Here is a 10,812-nt window from a genome sequence, read left to right as displayed (position 1 = left end):
GGAGTCTTGGTAGTTTATTTTGCTGCTTTTAATTTATTTATTTGGATTATTCTCAGGGTTGTAATTCAAACATTCCAGTTGTCTCACTGTGGTGTTAACCATGATATCATTTCCCATTTAATACAATGAAGTTCTAGTTTCATAGTTATATTCTATCATCTTCTTTGTTCTTACTCGTTCTAATATATGTCCTCTTATTTTTCATTTCAGTTACATTAATGTCGACTTTAATACTATGACATGTATGCGGAGTTTACAGTTAGATCCTAAAAAGTTGTCTGATCTCGAAACAATGAATCCTAAGTCTGAGGAATATGATGAAGATGTAGCTTATGAAGAAATAAAAAAGGGATTGAATCAATTTGAAAATAAGCCTAAAACCTAATTTAAGTGAAACTGAGGCGGTTAATTTAGGAACTCCTGAAGAAGTGAAAGAAATAAAGATAAGTATTCATGTTGATCAGAACATTTGAGACAACATAATTCAAGTTTTATTTGAATACAAAGACATCTTCGCTTGGTCCTACGACGACATATCGGGTTTAAGTGCTGATTTAGTAGTTCACAAACTTCCAATACATCTTGATTTTCCACCTGTCGAGCAAAAGCAGAGAAAGTTTAAGACAAACATGAGCGATAAAATTAAAGAGGAAATCATGAAGCAACTGAGTGCGAATGTGATCAGAGTTGTCCAATACACTACATGGTTGGCTAATGTTGTGCCAGTGCTAAAGAAAGATGGAAAGATCAGAGTTTGTGTTGATTACAAAAATTTAAACAAAGCAAGTCCAAAGGACAATTTTCCATTACCCAATATTCACATCCTGGTTGATAATTGCGCCAAACATGAGATTCAATCTTTTGTGGACTGTTACGCCGGATATCACCAAATTCTCATGGATGAAGAAGATGTAGAAAAAACTGCTTTCACCACCCCATGGGGTACATATTGTTATAGAGTCATGCCATTCGGTCTGAAGAATGCGAGAGCAACCTACATGAGAGCTATGACTACCATATTCCATGACATGATGCATAAAGAAGTTGAGGTATATGTCGATGATGTCATCATTAAATCTAGAACGCAAGCGGACCATGTGCGTAATCTAAGAAAATTCTTAGAAAGATTGAGAAAGTACAACCTCAAGCTTAATCCAGCTAAATGTGCATTTGGAGTACTATCTGACAAACTTTTGGGTTTTATAGTTAGTCGAAGAGGCATTGAATTGGACCCCTCTAAGATAAAGTCCATTCGAGAATTGACACCTCCAAAAATCAAAACTGAAGTCATGAATTTTCTTGGAAGGTTAAACTATATCAGCAGGTTCATTGCTCAACTCACCGCCACATGTGAGCCAATATTCAAGTTGTTGAAAAAGGACGCTGCTATCAAATGGACAAGTGAGTGTCAGCAGGCTTTTGACAAAATTAAGGAATATTTAGCAAACCCTCCGGTATTGGTTCCACCAGAACCTGGTAGGCCGTTATTCTTATATCTTTCAGTGATGGATAATTCATTTGGTTGTGTTTTAGGACAACATGACATTACGGGAAAAAAGGAACAAGCCATTTATTATTTGAGCAAAAACTTCACAAGCTATGAGGCAAAGTACACTCTATTAGAAAAGACTTGTTGTGCTTTGACTTGGGTTGCCCAAAAAATTGAAACACTAACTTTTGTCCTATATGACCTATCTTATATCTTAAATGGATCCTTTGAAATATATTATTCAAAAATCCATGCCAACAGGTAGGTTGGCAAAATGGCAGGTTTTGCTTACGAAATTTGATATTATTTATGCCACTCGCACCGCCATGAAAGCACAAGCGTTGGCCGATCATTTGGTAGAGAATTCGGTCGATGATGAATATGAGCCCTTAAGGACATACTTCCCTGATGAACAAATCAACTCTATTGAGGAAGAAATTCCTGATGATGGTCACGTGTGGAAATTATATTTTGATGGGGCTGTCAACAAAAATGGAGTAGGAATTGGGGCAGTTCTCATCTCACCAAACGAATGTCATTATCCTGCCACATCATGACTTCAATTCTTTTCTACCAATAACACAACATAATACGAAGCTTGCATCATGGGTTTGAATATGGCAATAAATCTGGATGTGCATGAGTTGGTGGTTTTGGGGGATTCCGATTTGCTCAATCGACAAGCTCGAGGCGAATAGGAGACTCGAGACATTAAACTCATGCCGTACAAACAATGTTTAGAAAACCTCATCAAAAGGTTCAAGTCCATTGAATTCAGGTACAATCCCAGGTTTCACAATGAGTTAGCTGATGCTTTGGCTACCCTAGTCTCGATGCTTCCATACCCGGGTAATACCTATATTGACCCATTGGAAATCCAAGTTAGGGATCAACATGGTTATTGCAATATAATTGAAGTAGAGCCAGACGGTGAGCCCTGGTATCACAACATTATACAATTTTTAAAAGCTAAAGAATATCCAATAGATGCTGATAGAGATAAAAAAAGAACTATTAGGCGACTCGCCAATGGGTTCTTCTTGAGTGGCGATATCTTATATAAAAGGATTCCAGATTTGAATCTATTGTGATGTGTGAATATTCAAGAAGTAGAAACAATTATGAATGAGGTGCATTCAGGGGTTTCTGGCCCTCACATGAATAGTTATGTTCTAGCAAAAAAGATTATCCGGGCAGGGTAATATTGGTTGACCATGGAGCGAGATTGCTTTCGATTTGTACGCAGGTGCCATCAGTGCCAAATTCATAGCGACTTGATTCACTCACCCCCTTTAGAGTTGCACCCTATGTCTACTCCGTGGCCTTTTGTGGCTTGGGAAATGGACGTTATTGGGCCGATTGAGCCGAAAACATCTAATGGGCATCGGTTTATTTTAGTTGCCATCGACTACTTTACCAAATGGGTGGAAGCTGTCACATTCAAATCAGTCACCAAGAAAGGAGTGGTGGACTTTGTTCATTCAAACATCATATGTCGTTTTGGCATACGAAAAATCATTATTACAGACAATGCAGCGAATCTCAACAGCCACCTGATGAATGAATTTTGTGAGCAATTTAAAATTGTTCATCGTCATTTAACCCCTTATCGACCCAAAGCAAATGGGGCTGTTGAAGCGGCAAATAAAAACATCAAGAAGATTCTTAGGAGAATGGTGCAAGGATCTAGACAATGGCATGAAAAACTACCATTTGATCTCTTGGGATACCGCACGACTATTCGTACGTCAATCAGTGCAACTCCTTACTTATTGGTTTACGGAACTGAGGCTGTCATACCCGTAGAAGTTGACATCCCTTCTCTTCGAATCATTGTCGAAGTAGTAATTGAGGAGACGGAATGGGTTAAATCGAGGTTAGAACAATTAGCACTGATAGACGAAAAATGGTTGACATCAGTTTGGTTTGGTCAATTCTATCAGCAGAGGATGGCTCGAGCTTATAACAAGAAGGTACGCCCAAGAAATTTTGTCAACTTGTTGTGAAACGCATCCTTCTCCATCAAGACGAGGCCAAAAGAAAGTTTGCCCCAAATTGGCAAGGCCCTTATGTTATTAAGCAAGTGCTATCAAAAGGAGCTTTGCAACTGGCAGATATGGAGGAAAAGGCGATCGACACAATTGTTAACGCAGATTCGATCAAAAGATACTACATTTAACACTTTTTGTTATGACACTCTCATGATTGACATTCTCAAGATGAGAGGATAAAAATGTATCCTCCTTTATTTCAAACACCACTTGTCTGGTGCAAAAAGAAAAAAAGAAAAAAAGAAAAAAAAGAAAAAAAAGAAAAAAAAGAATAAGAATAAGAAAAAAAATGTTTCATTGAACTACGTTCGACCTGATTCCTAAGAGGATACGTAGGCAACCCTTTATTTGGGGTTCGATCTAATCACTGAATAAAACAATAATCATGTTCTTCAATTCTCCAAGGGCTAAGACATGACATTGTGACCTACGGTGTGTTACAACAAAAAAATAAATATAAATAAAAAATAAAAATGAGAGAGTCTTATGAGTGAAAACCTTCATGGGCACCATAAGACGATTGTAAGTTGATCAGAGGAAGAGATAAGAATGTCTTATTGGTGGAAAACCATGAAGGGCACCATTGATCAAATGATGACATTCCGTCTTGGCATGAGAACACAATCAAGATAGAAGTCCGGCTATAGATTGAAAGGTACAACATTTGTTTCATGAGATTCGGACAACTTAGAAGGATCAAACGTTCAGTCCAAATGCATGTCATGATTCATTAAAGTGGTCACGTACTTTCAGATAAGATTCTTTTCATTCCTTTTAAACATTTACTTATTTCCTCCTTCTAAAGACATAACTTTTCTTTCATAACCCTTTCATTTGTGTCATTTGTACTTGTGTTCGGTATTCTTTGAGTCTCATTCAGCATAAACTCGCGTTAAGTGAGAAAATCAAATTAAAGTAGCGAAATTAACTATGGTATTTCCAGTTGAATGTTGGGGGCATGCACAACATTGACTAGGGCTATGAACCAATCGAAAAAAAAATATACATAAAAAAATCGAGACCGTGTGAAAATCAGTAAAACAAGAAAGTTGCTTTGGCAAGGATGAACCCCACAACGTGCACAAAATGGAAATGGGTCAAAATGTTCATAAGAAGTGTTTCGAGGGAAAATAAGGATTGTCTCTAAAGCAACTTCAAGATATTCGCACAATCGTCAATATGATGATTCTTTCAACCAAGAAAGATTCAAAGTCAAACTCCACAAGATATTCAGAGTCACAAACCAACCACCATTTAGAAAAACTAACAAAATATTTTTTGTTTCAAAATAGGTACAAAGAAAAATTGTGCAAGTAATTCGCTAGAGTCAAACGCCATGACGGTAAGTTCTTGAATCCCTGTCTCTCCTAAAATATGCTCCACAATAATAATAATAACAATAAAAAAGATTATTTTTCTTAATAAAATCTGGGGCATTTTTATTTTATTTTTATTTTTTGTTTGTTTCTTCTATGTTTGGAAAATGTACAAAAATAAAAATAAAATAAAATAAATGATCTTAAATATAATAATAATAATATAAGTAAAAAAAATACATATATCTATAACCCCTATTTTATTTTTTCATGTCTTCACAGGGTACAATAACCCCTGGTTGCATATAGGGCACAATAACCCCTATTTTATTTTTTCATGTCTTCACAGGGCACGATAACCCTTGGTTGCATTTGGGACACAATAACCCATATTTTATTTTTCATGTCTTCACAGGGCACAATAACCCCTGGTTGCATTTTGGGGCACAATAACCCCTATCCTATTTTTCATGTCTTCACAGGGCACAATAACCCCTGTTTTATTTTTTCATGTCTTCACAGGGTACAATAACCCCTGGTTTCATATAGAGCACAATAATCCCTATTTTATTTTTTTATGTCTTTACAGGGTATAATAATCCCTGGTTGCATATAGGGCACAATAACTCCTATTTTATTTTTTCATGTCTTCACAAGGCACAATAACCCTTGGTTGCATATAGGGCACAATAATCCCTATTTTTATGTCTTCACAGGGCATAATAACCCCTGGTTGCATTTGGGGCACAATAACCCCTATTTTATTTTTCATGTCTTCACAGGGCACAGATAACCCCTGGTTGCATTTGGGGCACAATAACCCATATTTTATTTATCATGTTTTCACGGGGCACAATAACCCCTGGTTGCATATAGGGCACAATAACCCTTATTTTATTTTATTTTCCATGTCTTCACGGGGCACCATAATCTCTATTTATTTAATGTCTTCACAGGGCACAATAACCCCTGGTTGCATTTTGGGATATAAAAATAAAAATATATTTATGCTTAGTACAAACTTTTATAGCTTTCATCAATAACTCACAAAATTTTCCTAGTGAATACTGGGGCAGAAAATTTTGTTTCGTTTGTTTGTTTTGTTTTATGGCGTGCATGGTTCTACATAGTATACCAATTTGAAGTTCAAGAATAAAATCCTCGTTTTGATTAGAGAAATGAAGAGTATCGGATGTCAATGACATTTACAGTCGCTTTCAACCCATGTAACGGCTCAACATATCATGAATCATCTTCTCAAGAAAACAAGCATTCAAGAATATCATGCGGAAGGGCATCAATGACTCATGTCAAATCATAAGTTTAAGATCTTAAATTCAAATATCAAGATCAAAGTTCGGAATCGATGTACCTACCCAAAGAGGGTGAAGCGATAACCGAAGATTCAAAATGAAGACTCAGTACTAGTGGAGTAGATATGATCTTGTATCTTTCCTTTCTCTCCTATTGTATTTTTCCTTTTGATGTAACAGCTGGAGCTACGAATCGGAACCTCGACAAAACCTCACTCGACTACCTAAAATTATTCTCCCGTCCCTTCCTATATATGAACTACACCTGATTATTAACTCAGGGTAGATAGTTTGTCTAAAATTAGGGCGCAGTCAAACCTTTCCTCTTTTACTTATTTTCACATTTTTGGATAAATGTCTCGGTCAAAAAATTAGTCACAGTGTTCACGTCTTTGCATGAAAACTCTTTATGTTTCCAAGCAAAGAGGGGCATACTGTGAACACCTAATTTTTGACCAAAACATAAAGATTTTACACCCAATTTTAATACTTAAATATTATTATTTCAGTAGGGTTATATTTAAAATAAATGAAAAATAAATAAACTGAAAATTACAACAAATTATAAGCTCACTTTATGGTTAAAGTTTAATAAAGAAAGCTTGTGAATTTAATGTATTTGTTTTAATCTTTCAACTTTTAACTAGTCTAAAAAATAATAATAATCGTATATATTATGAAAAAGTAGATAAAAAAAATAAAATAAAAAGAAGAGTCCTAAAAATTTCAATTTACCTTACCCTTTATCCTAATTACCTTCTAACTTCCATAACTATTTTTTCCTAAAAATCCTCCCCCCATTAAGTTTTTTTTTTCTCTCTTTGCACAATCTTTTCTGATTTTTTTTATACACGTTTCCCACTTTTTTTTTTGTTTTTGTGTTATTTGTTATTTATTTATTTATTATTATTATTTGTTGTTTTGTTAATATTTTATTTTTATTTTTCTTCCTTTATCTCAACCCTAAAATTTTCAACTAAATTTTAAATTAAATCCTATTCCCATTCCATCACATTCCTTTTAATTAGCACCAGACTCATACCCAAAGCTATTATAAAAACACACGTTCAGAAAAAGAAAGGGGACAGACAAACACACAGAAACAAATACAACAAGAGAAAAAAAAACACAGAGAGAAAAAGATAACAAAAGTGAGTTTTTATTTTGAGAATTAAGTCAACGTTCGAGGTTTCACTCAAGATTTCGGATTCGTGGCTCTTTAAAGTTAATATTAGCTATTAACTTTGGAAATCAGTAGATCGTAGCAGTTGTTTTTGTGGTATCAATTTTCGCAGTGAGGTAACTCTAAATTCTCGCATGATTTAAATAGAATACTTGTACAAAAACTTGATTCCAATAATATGAAGTTCTTTGAATCGCATGCTACTATTATGTAATATCAATATGTGATGCATGTTGTGATTATTTTTGAGAATTTACGAACGCTTAGGAAAACGAAATCGAAGACGTATCTTGTTTAAAAAAATAATATAAAAATAAAAATAAATGATGCAACATACATTTTTTTATTATTGTCTTATGCTCTTTAGATGCAATTAATATTGAAATTGGTTTCGTGATATTTAATTTTGAATAGTTAGTGTTTCTTGGAGCTTAGGTTTCACTTAAGAAAATTTTGTTGAAATTATTTGTAGACTTGTTAGATTAGGATATAAACTGAAGTTTAATTGATTAATGATTTAGAAAAATCTATGTGGAATGTGTTTTAGTTTGTTTTAATATATTATTTTGATAAAAAAATAGTTTGCCTTTAGAATAAGCATTAAGATGATTATCTTTTTAATTTGAATTATAATTAAGAGGATATATGAATATTATTTAGAGATTTATGGTAAAAAATAAAATAATGAATAATTAGGAAAACTAAATTAAATAAAAAAAAACGAGAAACCATAAAAAAAAAGAACAAATGTGAATAGAAAAGAATAATAAAAAAAAATGATAAAGAAAGAAGAGAAAATAAGAAGTAAAGAAAAAAAAATAAAAAAATAAAAAGAAGAAGGAACAAAATGTCCAAAAAAAGAATAAAAATATAAAAATAAAGGATAAAGTAGAAAGAAACAAAAAAAAAATGTAGAAAAACAAAAAATAAAAAAAAATACGAAGAGACAGAATGGAAAAAAAAAATATAAATTAATGAAAGAAAAATGTAAAAAAGGAAAAAAAAAGTAAGGAAAAAGACGTGCACAGAAAAAAAAAAGAAATTAAAAATAAAAAGGAAAAATCTTCCTAAAAATAGTCCTAATCTATTTAGAATTTCTTGCTAAAAGTAATTCCAAATCACATAAAATTTTATTTCTATTCTAAATCTAACTAAAAAATACAATCCTACACAAATTCTAATTTCTAGCAATTAGATACCTACATATTTTCTATCCACAATAAAAAAAATACAAATACATGAAAAAAGGAGAAGAAAAGAAATTACAGGACATTTCAAGATTTGTAAATATCCATCTCTTAACTTTATTTTATTATTATGTTTAAATAAATTTATGTGATATACATATTTTTAATTAATGAACATATATTAATGAAATAAAGTAGTCTTAAATAGGTTTAAAACAAATCAAAGAATGAGGGTAAATAACATTTTTATTAAGCTAATAATATAATACTTAAAAAATTAATTTAAGTCATATATATAGTCAATAAAGCGACCATGCTAGAATCACGGGACTCGAGGGGTGCCTAACACCTTCCACTTGGTCAACAAAATTCCTTACCCAAAACTCAATTCCAAGTGACGACTCTTAATAATAAAATAATCCCTTTTCAAAATGTCACTTTAATTGGAGAAACACTTTTTCTTTCAAAACATACATTTAAATTTTGAGGGAAAATAAAGGGGCGTGACAGTTTCCGTTGTTAATGAGTTTCCAGAAGTGTTCCTAGATGATTTACCTGTGTTCCTCCCGAAAGGGAAATAGACTTTGGTATTGAGCTTCTCCCAGATACCCAACCTATTTCTATTCCTCCTTACTGAATGGCTCTGGCAGAACTAAAGGAGTTGAAAGAACAACTGAAATACTTGTTGGATAAGGGTTTCATCTTCCTAAGTATCTCTCTGTAGGGTGCTCCAATTTTATTTGTTAGAAAGAAAGATGGTGCTCTTCGTATGTGTATTGACTATTGACAGTTGAATAAGGTTACCATTAAGAATAAGTAACCTCTCCCAAGGATAGATGATCTGTTTGACCAACTTCAAGGAGAAAGTTATTTCTCTTAGATTGACCTTCGGTTGGGTTATCACCAGTTGAGGGTGAAGGAAGATGACATTCTGAAGACAACTTTTCAAATTCGATACGGTCATTTTGAGTTTTTAGTGATGTCTTTTGGTTTGACTAATGCTCTAGCGGCATTTACAGATTTGATGAATAGGGTGTTTAGACTATACTTTGACATGTTTGTGATTGTGTTCATTGATGATATACTGATCTATTCAAAAAGTTAGGATGAGCATATTGATCATTTGAGGATTGTGCTGAAAGTTCTCAAGGACTAACAACTCTTTGCAAATTTTAGCAAATGTGAGTTTTGGCTAAGGCCCGTAGCATTCGTTGGCCATATTGTTTCCAGTAAGGGTTTTGAGGTAGATCCTAAGAAGACGGATGCGGTCTAGAGTTGGCCTAGATCTCTATCTCCTTCAAATATTATAAGTTTCTTGGGTTTAGGTGGTTACTACAGAAGGTTTGTTGAGGGTTTTCTTCGATTGCCTGCCCATTGACAATATTGAATCAAAAGAAGCCTAGGTTGATTTGGTTTGAAGCATGTGAGAAGAGCTTTCAGGAATTGAAGGATAGACTTACTTCCGCTCCAGTATTGACCTTACCAGAAGGGACTGATTGTTTTGTTGTTTATTGTGATTCCTTGAGAATTGGGCTAGGATCAATGCTTATGCAAAATGGGAAAATCATTGCCTAAGCTTCATGGCAACCTAAAGTTCATGAAAAGAATTATCCTACCCAAGACCTTGCACTAGCGGCGGTTGTTTTTGCCTTTAAGATTTTGAGGCATTATAAATATGGTGTTCATGTGGATGTCTTTACCGACCATAAGAGTTTACAATTGTGTTTAATTAAAAGTATTAAAATCTTCACCAAAGAAGGTGGCTTGAGTTATTGAAAAATTATGATTTGAGTGTTCTCTATCACCCTAATAAAGTGAATATGGTGGCAGATGCTCTTGGTCGGTTAATTGTGGGTAGTGTTGCTCATATTGAAAAAGATAAGAAGGAGTTGGTTTGAGATTTGCATAGATTGGTCCGATTGGGATTTTAATTAGTTGACTCTACCAAGGGTCGTGTTATGGTCCATAATGGTTCAAAATCGTCTTTTGTGGCGGATGTGAAAGCCAAGCAAGGTGTTGATCCAATTTTGGTTGAATCCAAGGAAGTGGTGCTTAAAAAGTCTGTAGAGGCTTTCTCCCGGGGGAGATGGTGTACTTCGATATCAAGGCCATTTGTGTGTTCCTAATGTTGATGACTTGAGGGAATATATCTTGTCAGAAGCCCATATTTCTCGGTATTCCATTCACCCGAGAGCCACCACGATGTATCATAATTTACTCATTTGTACCCTTGGATCGACAACCATATGTGGAGCATACCTAGAGAGTTGAGT

Source organism: Solanum stenotomum, chromosome 2, assembly GCF_019186545.1.
Source record: "Solanum stenotomum isolate F172 chromosome 2, ASM1918654v1, whole genome shotgun sequence".
In the NCBI taxonomy this organism is placed as follows: Eukaryota; Viridiplantae; Streptophyta; class Magnoliopsida; order Solanales; family Solanaceae; genus Solanum; species Solanum stenotomum.
The sequence above is the reverse complement of the archived record's forward strand: the minus strand, read 5'-3'. Positions refer to the sequence as shown.